Here is a 17964-nt window from a genome sequence, read left to right as displayed (position 1 = left end):
TAAACTTTCCCACAGAATTTTGTTGGTATGGGCCCCCATAGAACGGTACCTCCCGATTTTCGGTATTTTGAAGGTTTTAGCTTCATTATCACACCGAAATGGCTTAAATTTGGTACTTAGCCTTCGTTGGGGGTATGACATTTCTCCCCAAAATTTTGTAGGTATAGGTCTACGCCTTCATATAGCCCCCATAGAATGGTACGTCCCGATTTTCACTATTTTGAAGGTTGTGGTCACAACAACCCACCGAAATGGCTGAGACCCTTTCCGACTGAATTTCGTCGCTGTAGGTCTACGTTTCGACATAGCCCCCATAGAACTGTATCTCCTGAATTTCGGTATTTTGAAGGTTATCGACATTGTTTAACCGAAATTGCTCAAATTTGGTATTAAGACTTCCTTATAAACGAAAGGAAACTAATTGTTCAATTTTTCGTAAATATCACTCGTGGTGGACCCTCCACCAACAAGTTCGGCCCGGCCGAACTTAATGTCGTTCTTACTTGTTCAACTTCTAGTGGCCACAGAATAACTAGTTATACTAGTGGTCATAGAATAACTAGTAAGTCAGTGCCCTTGTTAAGATAATGGGTTAGTAGGGGGGTTTTGTAAGTCGTTACTACTACCAAAAAGTACTATAAAATCCCATTATTTAGTAAAGATTTTTTTGCTGGGATGGAATATATCGGTGCGCCACTACCGGTGCCTATCACACAAAATTTCAAATATTTTCGCACGGATCGTTTTTAATTTGCTATTTCCGATAGCAAGTCCCACTTCGTTAGATAATGACCAAAAACTCAAAAAAATCCTGTCAGCACTAACTAAAAAGATGATCACGATTACTTACGAATTCAACATCCGATTTGGCTGAAACCTTACACATATTAAAATTTCATTCAAAATTATATGTATGTATATATCTTCTTGTAGTTTTGAGCTTTTTATCGAGGGTTCTCCCTGTGGATTTGTTTACAGCGGATATAATGTTTTCGTGACCATGCTTCCTGACATAATGGTCCAAAAACTCTAAAAAATCATACGCTGACCAACTGAAATGGCTGGTGGGAGCAATAAGGAGAGACTGACATTGATCCAGTTGTCAGTTTGTAGGTGAGAGAGGGTGTTGAGAGGCAAATGGTTACCACATGCCTCACCCCTCTTCATCAAACTCAAACTGACAATTGCCGCAAGGAAAATTGCCTAATGTAAATATGGACTAAGTGTCAGAGGGTCTTTCTGAATGAATAACATTTTAAGAAGATAAAGGTAGAACAAGACAGCAACAAATATTATTATATATTTTTAATTATTTATTTCTTTTAACAAATTAAAGTTTCATTAAACTTTACATACTGTTCTTACAAATCGACTAAATAACCTTTAATAGATGTCACTTTTGTTAAACCGCTGTTAACCCTCTTTAAAAAGTCGCCTGCCTATGCCAGTGACACCAGCAAATATGCTCTTTAATATTGTGAGGCCATATTTAAAGCTTTGCTACGATTAAATATTTTTAAAAGACCCTGTAATCCTCTGTTTTTAGTGTCAGTGTATTATAAAATTATAGCGTAAATTTTTCTGCTTGCCTTCAGAGTAATGCCACTTCCATTTGGCCCCAGGCAAATACACATTTTTGGGACAGTCCTTTTAGTTAGTGTTTGGCTTTTTTTTTTTTTGGATTAATCCCTTTTTGACGCTCAACTCTCCCCTGAAAAGGGCGGCAAGATTTGTGTGACAATTCATGTTTATATCAAAAACAAAATCTCTTGCAGCAATTATCCTTTTTTTATATACAGTGGCTGTAACAGGTTCATGTCTGTGTGTCTGTGTAAACACCTCCCCAGTGGGCTAATTGACAGTGGCCTTGCTTGGTGGACCTGTTATCTTTCGGCATCCTTGTATTTTGTTTAATAATTTTATAAACCTCTTGCTAAATTAGCATTATGGTAGGCGGGAAAAATATACCAGACTGTGGATTATTTATTTGCCTTCACACATAACACGTTCAGTCCTCTGAATTATCCTCCTGGACAGACCATCCAGTTGACATGCTGTGAGTGAGTGATTTTTATGGTGGTGACACGTGCTATGTGTGTTATTTGATGCTGGATATAATAAAAGAAAACCAGCATTTTAATGACCTTATAATAAGGGTTGTCAGCGAAGTGCTGCTGCGACTTCACTAGACGACAATATTGGCCATTGTCACGGTGGTGCTGTAATGACTGTTTTCGAAAAGCATCGTATAATTTTACTGTAATTTTTTTTGTTACTTATGTATGTATAGATGTGTGAGAAGGGTGAATTTGCATAAGTAAACAAATCCGTGTGTGGTTTTCCCCAGGAATTTACTGCCGAGCCTTGAGCTGAATTAACAACCACTTCAAACACGAGCACGGCGACCATTGACTGGTGGTTTTCAACAAGAGGGTGATAAGTCTGAAGCGCTAATAAATTTCCCAATTTATATAAGTGCTGTTCACTGGATTTCAAATTAATTAGAGTTAGGAAGACTTTTTAAGATATCCTTTTGGGGTTGAGTATTTGTAAAGGAAACATGGCTGCTTTTGAGTAAAAATGCTTTAATCCGTTTAGAGTTGTTAATACCATTTAGTGTGACCTTGCGAATGGAGTTTTTTGTTTATTGAAGACTTGTTGAATTTACTTTATTTCAATGAAACAAAAAAAAATTAAGTGGGATTGCGTGTTTTTGACTCTGTTTGGAGAATTAAAACTTTGGGAAAAAGTTCATAAATTTGGTTTCATTGGCCTTTGTCTAAAATTTTAATGGTTGTTAATGGAAAACAGCATTTATCCTAATTATCTATTGATTAGTAAAACCTTGTCACCTTAATGGCAAGCATATTTTTTGTTTTAATAATTTACATAAAACATTGCCGAAATCCGTATAATATTTAATACTACACTTCTGGTTATAGCCTCATCTAAAGTTCATTTTATTTGGCAACTGAATATAACTTTCTCATTTACCTACTTTTCATCATGTTGTTGTTGGTTGGCACAGCTGTTGCCTATCGAATATTCATTACATCCTGCCTGGTTTCTCGATAATGTTGTAATCATAAAATTGCTAAAGTTACGATTAGATTTTTCTGAATTTCCATTTATAATGGAATATTTTGTCATAGGCTAAACGTTATTTGTTTAATATGCAATGTACATTATTATCGAAGGCTGGCTGGCTGCTGCAGCTGTAGCTATGAAAAAAGTCGTTAATACAATATTTTGCCAACAGTTTTGTTGTTGTTCTAAAAATGCTCATAAAAGTTGTATGAAATTTTGTAATGTCAATACGGTAAAATGTTAAATTAGAACAACATCAATTCAAATGAATACAAAATTTATGATAATACATTTATTGAATCAAGCGTATGACAGGTATGTATTGGAAAAAATTAAAAATTATCAACATTTTTTTATCAACTTTTTCAACTAGATAGATCACACGCTTGATAATAAACGGGAACATACAGACAAAAACATTAAAAAAGATTTATGTTCGGACGTGTCGAACTTGTTATACCCTCCACCATGAAATATGCTGAACTAATATGGAATAATAAGCTTTCTTTCTGTTACGAAGGTACCAATGCCCACAACTTGGTTAAGTTTTTGACCACTGGGAACCCCAAATAGTTAATTCGTTCCGTTAAAAATTTAAAAGTACCTGAAATTGGGCGGTGCCATTATATAGCAAAATGTGGGATATAGCAAAATGTGGGCCAATGTCCACGCCATTTGACGTTGAAGATTGTTGGCCACTCGGAATCCTAATGCCAAATTATAGCTAATTCGCTGTGAAAATGTTGCTAAAAACGTCAAAATGCCTCAAATATGGCAGTACCGTTATATGGGTGCTATTCCAAAACATGGACCTAGGAACCCTTAGTGTCAAATTATAGCCAATTTTGTTGGAAAATATAGCTTAAAAAGTCGAAATAACATAAATCGGGGGTACCGTTATTAGGGTTATGACTTTTTGATATTTTTTCTCAAAAATGATTTCCTGTAGTGAGAATGAATGAACTTTTGCCTACTAATGCCTGAAACATCATTCATACCATTTTATTATAAAAAAATGTTCCGCACAAACCACTTTGAAACATTTTTTTTTAAATACTATGAAATGAAAAAAATCTCAAAAAAATTTTTCCTGTTGCACGAATGAATGACCTTTTGCCTATTAATGACTAAAATAACTTTTATTTTACATAAATATTGAAAAAGGTTCCGCACAAACCACTTTTAATTTATATGATATATGAAATAATGTTATATAATATAAAATGATATATATGTAATAATATGACGATAAAGTAGTGAGAAACCAACGGTTATGTAATTTCGGTTACGTCGTGTGCCCCTATACCATGTTTCAGTTAAATATCTCCTTATAGTGACTTCAAAAATTGGTCAAAGGTTCTGAAAAATAAAAAAACTTTAAAAGCTTTTTGTGCGGAAGCTTTTTTTATCGAATCACTTCATAATTAAGATTTTACGTAATCTTATGTAGAAACTCATCACGCTATGATACTGGGATATGAAGTTGTAAAAAAGTCATAACCCTAACCGTTATATGAGCGCTATACCAAAACATTAACCTAGTTCTATAATTATTGGTAGATGCGTTTCTCAACCCCTAGGAACCCTGAATGCCAAATTATAGCTAATTTGGTCTGAAAATAGACTAATATAGCCCATCTTTGAACTTGCTACTCTTAGCAAATGATTATTTCAATGGCTTATATATCCATACTATGGTGGAGGGTATATAAAGAGATGGGGAGGTTTTTTTGTAAATTAGCATTTCACCCTCAGCCTATAGGCTAACGAGGATATATACACTTTGATGAGACCAAAAGATGCCTCATCGAAAAAATTGTTGTAGCCCCAAAGTATGTTTGGACGAAATCCGTTTCATCCCATTTGGTTCAAAAGTTCAATGTTTTTCGCTAAAATTGTGCACACAATAAATCTCGAACAGATTTGGTTCGAAATCAGTTTATCGAAGTACGAGTATTTCTACCAGACATAGATCAAGTTCGAATGTGGACTATAGCGGTCCACTTCTTCATGTACCACGATGCGCCTTAACTAACATTAAATAAAAAAAGCTTACACATGGAAAGTTGTTGCGGATTCTGAAACTACAGGGTTCATAGATGAGAAAAATAAAAAAAAATCGCCGAAGGGGTTTTTAGGTTTTCAGAATTTTACCAGAAAACGACAATCCTATCGAAATGATACTAGAGAAAATATTGTAGCTCTGAAAGTGCTCTACAAGACTGACCTTTATGATTTTGTCCTAGATTGTTCCATTTTTGAGATGGCACGAAAGCTGTAAAACACCCCTACGCCCATCATACATATCGTCTGGTGCGCACGACAACTTTCGAACCGGATACTGTGTATATCCAAACTTTCCATCTCGAACCTTAAATAACGTTTTTTTTAAAATTCATCTTAATTTCGAAGATGTTCGGTCTACTCCTTGGGGTACCTCTCTCAGAAAACTTTAATATTTTTGTTTAATTGCCGTTTAATGTCTGTTCGACGATCATTACGAAATTTTTACTGAAGGTACTCCTTGTGTTCCTGTTTGCAGCGATATTATGTTTTTCGAGGGCAATTCCATGTTTCCTGATATAATGGTCCAAAAGCCTATAAATTATACGGTGACCAACTGAAATGACAGGTTGGCGCAATATCTATCGAAAGGATTGACTCCTAAAATAATATCCACTTCAAAAATGGTCTATTGTTAAAGGTAATCCAAATCGGTATTTTTTGTCGGCAAGTGCATACGTCCAAAAACGCCAACATTTTTTGAAACACTCCTTAATATATAATTTTGCGGAAAGGAATTTTGTTTGTTTAGCCGGTATTCGATCTGTCCATAGATGAAAGTTTCAATTCATACAGGCTGAGGGTATGTTTCTGTCTGCAAAGGCGGCTGATCTTTTTTCCTTGTTTTAATTGTTTTTCCTTGGGTTTTTCTTGGGGTATACGTTTGCAAGACGTTTCTGGCACTTTCGATTTGGATTGTGAAAAATTCGTTTAACTTCCATATACTCATGGTTGTTCCTACTTAGGCCCCAAAGTATCACATTTTAGAAATATCTTTAAAAATTTTACAGAAAATAGGGAGCTATTTTGCGCAGACTACTACGAAAGGGCTAATTCCCAAAGACTATCCTCTACTCTTCACTCTATTATGAATTCTAAATATGTACCACAAGTGAATGGGATAAAATTTTGAAAGTTAATTAAGTTGAATCTGTTAAAGTCATTATAGATACATATGTAGAATAAAATATCCTTAAAGAAATTATTCATTAATTGATGTTTAATATACTTAAATTTTAATTTATAATTTAATTTCATGTCAAGCTTGAACTAGAAAAAACTCCTACACAGCGCATTGCAAATGTTTTCAAATAACATCTCAAGAAATTGAATCAACATGACATCATGTTAATTTTTTATGTGTGTTTTTTTAGTTAGGACTTTATTATACACATATGTCTGTATGTATATGTACATATTACCTATGGATGTTGTTGACTTTCTTCTCATGTATGTATGTACTACTTATAGACATGTGTTCGTTTTTTACAATTTTAATGCGGCAATGCTTGTTGAGGTCATAAAAAAGTAACAAAAAAAGACAAAGACAACTCTAAAGACCTCCTGTAGTGTCCATGTATGGTAGTTATGGTATTCCAGTGATTACATGACTCTTGTTGTCCTCCTTTGGAAAGTCACTTGTTATTTTTAACGAAACGAATAAACGACATATACATACATATATGACCCCGCCAGTCAGTTGGTTGTCATACACATAACAATAGTTGTAGAAACAAGAGTTACATGTAAATGTATGTACATATTTGGGTTTGTACGTAAATACATATATATTTTATTATCTATGAATAAAAATAACAATAACAATAAAATAAATAAATAAGTAAACAAATGAGTTGAACAAAGTAAATAAATATCTGAAACGATGAGAGTGATGGGACCAAATGTGGGGGATAAATTAAAAAAGCAATAATGATAGCCTTTCTATTTGTTTTTTTCTGTGTCATTTTATGTCGATATATAAAAAATTACAAACAAATTAATTAAAGAGAAATAATCTGCATTTCATTTAAGTGTTCACAATAAATTATAAAAATATATTGCCAATGGATACGATTTTTTGTGATTTAAACTTTATTTTAATGTGATTTCATAAATGAATTTTATTTAAAAGATATTTTTTTCTTGGTTTCATTACAGGTGGGCAACACACACACACACGAACAAACAAGCAATCAGTATTTTAATTATTGATTTATTCAATTTTATGTCAACAAATAAACAAATCAATTGTATTTTTTTACATACTTGGTAAGTTTATCTTAATTTTTTAAATCTTATCTATCAAAAAAAAAAAAAAAAAAATAGCTGAGATTTGTTTGAGACCCACAGAAAAAGTGTACAGAGAATTGCTAACAATTAATTGTTAACCGCGTGCTCAATCTGCTGTAAAAAATGTAATGGTGTTCCGAAAAGTATTTCTAAATTGTACTTGTGTCAACATTTTTGAAATTTTGTATGGGAAGTTCCCTAAGGAGTGGACCGATATAGTCCACATTCGAAGCAGATCTATGTTTGTAAGAAATATTTCAAAGTTTCCACCAAAACGCTTTCTTTCTTTCAGATTTATCGTGCGCACCATTTTAGCGAATGAGTGGACCTATAAGGCCCATCTTCGAACTTGATCCAAGTTTGGGCAAAATACTACACGAACGAAATTATGGACCAAATCGGTTGGTCTGTTCGAGAATTGTCGTGCGCTAAAGCCAGAAAGACGCACAAACATGGCACCCCTAATGACCATTGTCCTAGCAGTGCCGAAATTGAATTAGTATATTTCTAGTATCAAATAGAAGGTTTGTGTCTCTCGTCATCTGCTCCAATTTATTGAAGTCATGTTATAATGACACGTCATTTAGATGACTCTAAAATGTTGTTCTATTTTGAACAGAATTTCCGAATCATTCCTTCATACCTGACACAAAACATCCCATCCAAGTTAACATACAAAATTCCAATACAAAATTCCCATTGAAATTTCTAAACACTAAATAAAATTTAATTTTATCGACTCTTTTAGATAAATTCGGAGATACCAAATAAACACCTCTTAAAATAAATGTCCAACAAATTATTGCTGATTAATAGCTCTTCCATTGCAAAGCTCTGGAGTATAGCTTCTAATACCATTTGATATATCGATTTGAAAACATTTACCTACCACATGCTATAGCAGCAATTCATATTACTAAATGGTATCAGAACAGCGAATTTGGCATTAAATTAATTAACTGAATGAATATTGTTTGGATGTTGTTGCCACAATGGGATTTTCGCAAAGTTGCCTTAACAAGCCGATTATTGAATTTAATGACTTTCTCCGGGTCCCCAGGCAATGGATAACAATAATTAGAATTTTAATTTCAATTTCCATTTCGATTTGAAATGCATTCAACTGCAACCATACAACATGCATGCCATGGTCACCAAAATCATCCGAGTCACAGTCGTCGTTGTTACCGGTGGTATCAGGTGTGTTCTAAAGCCGTATTCAACATACAAACTCACATGTGCGCACATATGTATGTATGTATTTGGATTTTTATTTGATTGGTTTCAAAGCGGTGGGGACCTATACAAAATTAATGTCAAATTCAGCAAATTTGTTTGTACAACAATATTAATTTCAATTGAATTGTACATTTGTTATATGTGGATGTCCCAAATATTATGGTGTGTCGATTGTTATACGATAACGTATAGATTATATTAAAACCCACACATTCATACACACTCACACTCCAACATACTCGTATACATGTGACCTTAATTATAACGTATGTAGATTGAATTTGAACACCCCAAATGTTAGAACTTTTTAGAGAGTTTTCCGTAATAAATGATATGCCATTCAAATTGTCACCCTTTGCTTGTGTCGTTTAATTAATGTTCGTTAAACACAACTACTCAGTTTTTATGTACAAACATATTTGAAAATCAAACTTTAATAAATTTAATGTGTTTTAAATGAAATGCACACCGTGGTCGTTCAATATCAATTACAATGTCTACAGAAAATAACAAATAATAAACTGTTTACTTTTCATTTGGCTTATTTAGAACACTTAACGTTCAATTCAATTGTTGACAATAAACATTAAAACTGTGTCACCATTACACCAAAACTCAGTACAGTTGAAAGTCGATCATTTTTACAAATTGCTTTTGTGGAATGTATTTTCATATGAGGAATTGAGCCGAGGACTATTGAGGATAAACTCAATTGTATAGTGTGGATTATAATAAGTATTCTGTTTGGTCATTTAACGACCAAAATCTGCCTAATCGAAATAATAGTTTTAGACTCCAAATATGGACGAAATCCTTTTCAAGCAATTTGGAGTCGATTTAGTCCGTCTGTCTGTCTGGCTGGAGAACACGATAACTCCGATCAGCAGATTGGGTCTAAAATTTGGGCTTCGTAATATTTTGTTCAAACTTAGTTTAAGTTGGGTCCACGCCTTCAGTTGCCGCCTTACAAAAGTTGAAAATGTTTCGCTGAAATGGTGCGCAGGCTGAGGGTATATCTCTGTCGGTATGGCCGACTGATACTTTTTTACTTGTTTAAAGTAAATCTATTCCATTTAAAAGTACAATTAATTACAATTTACTTTTTTCAATTAATTAGAGTCCACTGTACAAAAACTAAAAATATAATGTTATTTTATTACTGTTATAATGTTATGTTTTTTTCACTTGAAATTCCATATATCATTGTTATCGGATCATTTAAAAAATTGCATTCGCATTCATTTGGTTTTGCAAATGTAGCAAATTTGAATAGCTTTTTTACATTACAATTCAATTTATAAAATAAAATAATTATGTATTTTATAGTTTTTATTTATTGTGTGTAGATAACATTTGCTAATTTAAAGGTATGCAAAAGAAAATGTTTCAATATGCATGACATACATATTTATGCGGGTGTCTTTTAACAATTTACGACGCTCAATGGTTCAGGAATCGATTTTCTGTCCAAAATTCCAATTTTTTTGTCGTCACTGATTGTTAATTTCTATATGGGATTCGATAGTAAACATATTGAGTCTATGGAAATCAAAAAATTAAGTCAAAATATTGGAAGGATACTCGGTCCGCAGTTAAAATAGGAATGAATCTCTCCGAACAGAGGTTTTAGACAAGGATATAGCCTTTTGTGTGACTTATTCAACATTCTGCAGGAAAATGTTATAAGAGATCCAGATGTTAAATCAAATAGCACAATTTGCACCAATAACAACATGTTAATTGCTTATGCTGACTATATAGACAGCATGGGACGATCAGTAAAAGAAGTAACTGACACCTTTAAGAAGGTCACAGGAGAATCTGCAAAAGTGGGTCTGGCGCTAAACGGCGAGAATACCAAATTGATGGCGTCGACGCGAAATGCCTTCATAGACCTCAGACCAACAACAGTGGAAGTTGGTTCTTATAATTTTGAGATAGTCAAAAAAATTCGTCTATCACGGCACCGCCATATACACAACAAACGACATCAGCTGTGAAATAAGAAGAAGAATTGTATTCGCCAACAGATGCTAATTCGGCTTAAGTAAGCAGTTTAAAAACAAAGTTACATCTTGTCAAACAAAAATAACACTTCACAAAACGCGTGCTAATGTATGGTTTCGAAACATGGGTACTTGCGCAGGCAGATAATGCAGTGCTTGGTGTGTTTGAGAGAAAAATTCTACGAAAGATCTATGGGCCAATCTGCATTGACGGTGAATATCGACGTCGTATGAACTTGGAGCTGTATCTGCTATACAACGATATCAGTATATTTAAACGTATCGAGATACAACGATTGTGTCAGCTAGGCCATGTCATGAACGATGATGAAACCGCTACAAGGGCGGTTCACGCAGAACTGGCAGGCCAAGGCCTTGATGGAGCGAACAAGTGGAAAGCGAGAGTTAAAAACGCGGTATTCAAAAAAGCAAAGCAACAAACATAGAGGAATGGAAACATAAAGGAATGAAATCGACCGAAAATATACATGGGAGCTATATCCAAATCTGAACCGATTTCAATATAATTTGGCGTACTTATTTCTAGACCAAATTTCGTCACATATTCCAAATTTCATTGAAATTGGTTATACATAGCGTGTTTGGTGCATAAAATACATGAAATCGGTCGAAAATATACACGGGAGCTATATCCAAATCTGAACCGATTTCAATATTATTTCGCATACTTATTTCCCAAATTCTCTCACACATTCTAAATTTCATGGAAATTAGACATAAAGATCGTGTTTAGTACATAAAATACATGAAATCGGCCGAAAATATATATGGGCGCTATATCCAAATTTGAACCGATTTCAATATAATTAGGCCGATTTATTTCTAGACCAAATTCCGTTACTTAGTCCTAATTTGGTGGCTGTATCTGTAACCGTTCGTTAGATATCTGCATACAAAATCTAATTTTTTTGAGGTACTTCCGATCCTGAGGATATAGGAAATTTTACTTTCAGAAGATATTGCAATATACCCTCAAATTTTCAGGAAGATCGGTTCAGCGGTTTTCGAGTCCGTAAATTACAAACAAACGTACAAACATTTTTCTATTTTATATAAGACTAGCTGAACCCGGTGCACTTCGCTACCCTGAATAAGGTAAAATATATTTTGACACATTTATTTGTAGGCCAATTTTCGTCACACATACCAACTTTCATTTAAATCGGGTATATATAGCGCGTTTGGTGCATAAAAAACATGAAATCGGCCGAAAATATATATGGGAGCTATATCCAAATCTGAACCGATTTCAATATAATTTGGCAAATTTATTTTTAGACCAAATTCCATCACACATCCAAAATTTGGAGACATTATCTGTTACCATTCTATAGATATTTGCATAAAAAAATCTATATTTTTTGGAGGTACCTCCGATTCTGATGCTATATCTCCGGATCAGCGCTGAATTTCAGAAATTTTTATAGCCTATGTTACTTTTAGGCCATGTAGGGATATACTGTGAAATTTTCAGGAAGATCGGCTCAGCGGTTTTTGAGTCCATAAACTTCAAACAAACAAATGTACAAACATTTTTCTGCTATAATACGAGTATATGAGGAAATATCAAAATTTTTTAGTTATCCATAAAAAAAATTTTAAGCTACATGAAAGATTTCTGGTACATAGATTGGGAAAAAATTCCGATTCTCAAATCTGTTCGAGATACTAATTTTGGTTGTTGCGCGCAAAAGTTATGGCGGTTTTAATTCTGATAATAAGAAATAAATCTTAAAACAACGCTACTCTTTATATTGCGAAACATTCCCTGTAGGAAGCATGGGGACATGTGTCGACATGTCAACACTTTGTCTACTATTATGGTGACAGTCAACACTTTGTCAACATGTTGTCAACTATTGATACTTTTATCTTAATAAGAAGAAGCATTGATTATTTTAACAGCTGATAGCCCAACGATTGTTTGGTGTAAAATAATTTTGGCGCTTCGTGAAAAAAGTGTTTCTTATGGTCAAGAAAATAAAAGGCAATGAAAACAACTTTGTTATTATTTAAATATTCAAATGTTTAGCCAGCCTCGAAAACATTGGCTTTATTTTGAACTTATGTGGAATCTTGGACTTAGCCCTTATTTAAAACCCGTTAAACGCAATTTTTACTTTTTTTAGCATTTTCAATAATATGTATTTTTCTTTAATAAAATATACTATTTAAACAAAAGTGTAAGATCATCGTCTTATAAAACGTACCATATAGCTTTTTAATCTATAAAAAGTTCATATAAGCCAAAAAACTTAGTAAGGAAAGTCTGGTACCAATGTCACCATATGACGCTAGATGAACTATTGACTCACTACCTCCAATGTCTCTACTGACTCACTACTTCCAATGTCAACACATGGTTCCTCAGGAACTACTGACTTACTACTGACATACTAGTTCCAATGTCAGTACTGACTTTCGAATGACACGTTCATAGAAAATGTCTATAGGAAATTGCATTAGTTGTCTACAGTTTGTCAGTAGTACTGTTGACAATGTCAGTAGTAAGTCAGTATAGATTCACTATTGACATTTCCTACAGGGTTGTTAATTAAGGGCTTCCTACGTACTATATGATTACTGAGGTCCCATAACATTAGTGACAAAGTTGTAAATTTTCGCGGAAATTAGGAAAGAATTAAAAAAATTGCTTGCTTGCAAATTGTTTTATTAAAATTTAAGCTGTTTATGCATCGGAAAAATATTTTAAAAATATGTACGTAATCTAAACATCGCGGCGATTCAAATGGAACCAAAAATATAGAAATCTGTTTAGCGGTTTGCACATTTTAGCAAAAACAAAAAATATATATTGAGGGTATTTATAAAATTTTTGTAAGAGAAAATATTTTTCAATTTTTTTGTGACTTAGTTGAAGAAAATGTAAGAAAATTAGGTCGGAGTTATTCTTCTATTTCAGTTAAATTTCACGCAAAAAATCGTTTTTTATTCTAATCACTTCTCGAGTACACGCTAACATCTAGCGGAAGATATGGGTAACGTTCAAATAAATGTTGGGTTCCTTTGAATGCGGTATAATCTTCAAATAAAACTGTATCATTTGAAATGCGTGTAAATCGCAAAATCCTCAAAATCGCTTGATGCGCATGCGGTTTATCAATACGGCGAATTCTTCTCTTTTAATTTGCACACATTTGCCAGGATTTGGCCGCTAAGATGTAGCGTTGTCTGCAGTTTAGTGTGAAACAATCTGTAAAACGCTTATAATTTGCACAAAGTGCACACACTTTTTATACGCATCCGATTTCACTACCAACCGTGGAAAAATACATCGATCTAATCCTATTTCGATCAAATCCATCAAGAACCATGGATGTAGCATCACACACTATTTTTGGAATAAATCGGATACATCTCCCATGCCACTAAATTTTTTAAACCGCTGTTTTCGCAAAACCGCGAGTGATGTGTCAATTTTTTCAATCCGCGATATTTTCAAAAACATTTTTCGCACATTTTTCGGTTTTTGCAGTTGCTCTTTTCGCCGTTCTAGGGGATGGATTTTCACGATCTATGATTTATATGATTCGGACTGCCGAAAACCTAAAATATCGCGGGGTACCAGCACACTCAAAACGATATTGTAAATACTGTACCCAAAAAAATATGTTTTTTAGAAAAAATATCGCACTAAATTTTGGCCTTTGGCAGTAGATTACTCTGCTGCTGTGTGGGCTACATAGCCAATATACATATCAAATTATGCGTAATTGCGAGTACTTTAATCCTATTAATTGCTTTTTGAAATACTCGATTGCGCGTTCCAGTTAAATTAAAAATACAAAAAACACCTAAAATCCGGCTTTAAAATGTCAGCATCCATAAAAGGTGGAAGCAGTGGAAATTTCGAAAAGTGATACATTAGAAGCGTAATCTTCATTTTGTATTCTTCTACTTTTACTTTGGACATATGTCCGTCATTTGAACGGTTTAATCAGCAATCAAATAGTAACGTAAAAAACCTCGTTAGCTTCAACGTTTTTTCCTATTTTTATTCATTTACGCGGTCATAACTTCCACGCAAATAAAATTATTTTTCCAAATTTTTGAGCTTTGTTCAAAAACACTTGAATTGATCTAGCCATGGTCATAGTTACTGGTAAATTGCAATAGTTCGCGTATTATAATAGTGCAAACATTGACTTCATGGAAATTAAATTTGTTGCTTGTGCTTGTTTTTTCGTAATATTTATATTTTTTACATCGAAATGAACTGTTTTGTAGGATCTAGAGGGGGTAGCTGCCCCTCCCTAGCTATTATTGGCTACGCCCATGCCCTACACCACCACAATTGCATATTTCATCAAAATATCCCTTCAACTTTGTGTTTGATGAACAGAACATCTTTTCCATAGACCGAACTAAGAAAAGATCTCCAATTATCTCTGTTTTTCGCTTCGCTTTTTGGAATACCGCGCCTTTTCATTTCTTCATCCACTTGTATGCTCCATCGATGCTTAGGCCTCCCGATTATGCGTGCACCCCAATGTGACATGTATTCATACGCCTTTTTAGCGGGTTCATCATCGTTCATTCTTATGATATGGCCTAGCCAACGCAATCGTTGCATCTCGATACGTTTAACTATATGTCTTTGTATAGCTTATATAGCTCGTGGTTCATACGACGTCGATATTCACCGTCAACGCAAATCGGCCCGTAGATCCTTCGAAGAATTTTCCTCTTAAACACACCAAGTACTGCCTTATCTGTTTGTGCAGGTACCCATGCTTCGGAGCCATACATTAGCACGGGCAGTATCAGCGTTTTGTATAGTGTTATTTTTGTTTGACGAGATGTGGCTTTGTTTTTAAATTGCTTATTTAAACCATAGTGGCATCTGTTGGCCAATACAATTCTTTTTCTTATTTCACAAATGATGTTGTTTGTTGTGTTAATGGCAGTGCCGAGGTAGACGAAGCCTTGAACTACCTCAAAATTATAGGTACCAACTTCCACAGTTGGTCCGAGCTCTATTTACGCTTTGCGCGTCGACATCATCAATTTGGTCTTTTCGCCGTTTACCGCCAGACCCACTTTCGCAGATTCTCCTTCGACCTTCCTAAAGATATCAGTTACTTCCTTTACTGATCGTCCTATGATGTCTATGTCATCAGCATAAGCAAGTATCATGTGACTATTGGTGTAAATTGTGCCATTTCTTTTGACATTTGCATCTCGTATTACCTTTTCCAGCAAAATGTTGAATAGGTCACACGAAATGCTGTCTACTTGTCTGAAGCCTCTTTTGGTACTGAACTGTACCGAGCCGTTCTTTCCAATTTTAACTGATTACCTAGTGTCAGTTAAAGTCATCTTACAAAGCCGGATGAGCTTTGCGGGGATACCAAATTCAGACATTGCATGGAATACCTTTGATCGGAGGGGACTGTCAAAATAAAGTAAGTTTGTGTTAATATCTCTCTCGATTTGTTAATTACTTGTATTTGTAGTATTTCCCGGAAGAAGGCTGCGCAGGACAGTTGAAATATTGGACAATAAAAAGAAAGGCTATAAAATAAACACCTAATTCTTTTAACTGACCCAAAGGACAAAACAATCTAAACAAAAAGTTGATATAAAACACGTCAACGCTAACAACACTTTTCAATTTTCCTTCATGCTTTTCAAACACCGTTAAATATGTTTATAAATCTCCAATAATTTATTTTATTTATCGGCCATATAAACTGTCTTTCATGCCTCATCTTGTGTTCCAAAAACTTTCTGTTTTGAATATTTTATATCTTTAAATAAATTGAAAATTTCAACTGGTTGTTTTTTTGGCTCTTCCATAAAACTTATACGCTCCCAACTTTGCTGTTGTTTTTCTTCTTCTTTTCCTTCCCAACAAAAGGTAATGCTTTAGTGTATTTTATACATCCATTTAATTTAATACCTTAACATTAGATGGTATATTTTATTTAATGCCTGGAAATTACTCAAAATATATCAACAGCCTGTCACCACCAGCAAACGGCATTACATTAAAATAAACATTTTACGAGAGACTCATTCATCATTACCTTCATTTCAAATGAAGTTGTCACATGGGAGTTTACAAAATAAATAGGGCATTCATAATAATGAGGAGGCATTCTAAAAACAAATACCTCCACTCAAACATATCTAATTTTTAGTGGATATTCTTGGAGTCAGAGGGAAAGAGGAACGAACTCAAATACCTTTATGATGATTGGATTTCTGTTCAATGCAAAAGCGCGTTTTGCTTCAAGAGATTTTAAAGATGTTATGGCCTACTGTCATTTCTTTTTTGATGTGCCGAAAGTTCATTGTCGGTGGTAGGTAATCTCACATGACAAGTGTTTTATTTCAGCGTCGTAGACATCGACAAATGTTATTATCTGTGAAATTTCTTTATTGAGTGGAGTCATTTCGACACAAAAACGAAACGGAAATATGTCATTTTCCAAAATGATGAAGCTGGTGTGCTTTTTGTAATGACTATGCTAGTAGGTGATTGGTGATAGCCCCAGCGGCGATGCTGTTGGTTCTTGTGTTTTACGATCACTTGTCATCATTAAATTGACACTTTTAAAGAGTTTGACTCTCTGCTCATCACTTGACTTTCAAAACATGTGGAAGCACTTGTGCGTTTATTTTTTCGCCATAATCTTTTCCATCATCAATGGTCGGTCTCGCGTCAAAGCAGGGTTTTTGTTTTATTGATGATGGTGATGATGACTATGGTGTTTATTTTGTCGTCAAGCAACATTTAAGTGTTTTTTGTTTCTTTCATTTTATTTATATAAATAAACTAGCTTAACCCGGTGCGCTTCGCTACCCCGACTAAGTGAAAAATAAATGAATGAGTCCTACGTAGGTCACATTTAAAAATTTTATATACTCTAACACTCCTGAGTCCACTCTCTCCTTTAAAGAAGATAATTAAATTAGCAACAACACTAAAATTGTGTACCTTAAGTTTGAGGATACTTGTAATTTATTCAGCCTACTGGGACATCTTAAATTACTCTTAGGATAACTGATTCTGTTATTGATAATTTTTACTCCAATATTGATATATGTAGATATGTCAATAATGATAAAAATTTCATTGAAATGTGACGTATATATCAAATCAAATACATATAATCGGCCGAAAATATACATGGGAGCTATATCTAAATCTGAAACGATTTGGAAATATTTTGGCACAATTATTTCTAGGCCAAATTCCGCCGCACATTACGAATGTCATTGAAATCGGACA

General features: G+C 34.0%; 1 protein-coding gene across 8 annotated transcripts in view; it reads left to right on the top strand.

Annotated features, from left to right (window-relative positions):
• The window catches only part of LOC141396822 (uncharacterized), a 319005-nt gene that overhangs the window by 100502 nt on the left and 200539 nt on the right, over positions 1–17964 (top strand). For 6 of the 8 annotated variants that reach the window (XM_073972486.1, XM_073972487.1, XM_073972489.1 and 3 more), the window contains exon 2: positions 7309–7419. The exons of the other annotated variants lie outside the window; for them this stretch is intronic. The gene's annotated coding sequence lies outside the window, so the exon portion shown is untranslated. The remainder of the gene's footprint in view (positions 1–7308; positions 7420–17964) is intronic. 8 annotated transcript variants of the gene reach the window in all.

The sequence above is a fragment of the Musca autumnalis genome, unplaced genomic scaffold (genome assembly GCF_047663935.1).
Source record: "Musca autumnalis isolate F117 unplaced genomic scaffold, ASM4766393v1 scaffold_3, whole genome shotgun sequence".
Taxonomy (NCBI): Eukaryota; Metazoa; Arthropoda; class Insecta; order Diptera; family Muscidae; genus Musca; species Musca autumnalis.
This window is presented reverse-complemented; position numbering and strand designations above follow the sequence as displayed.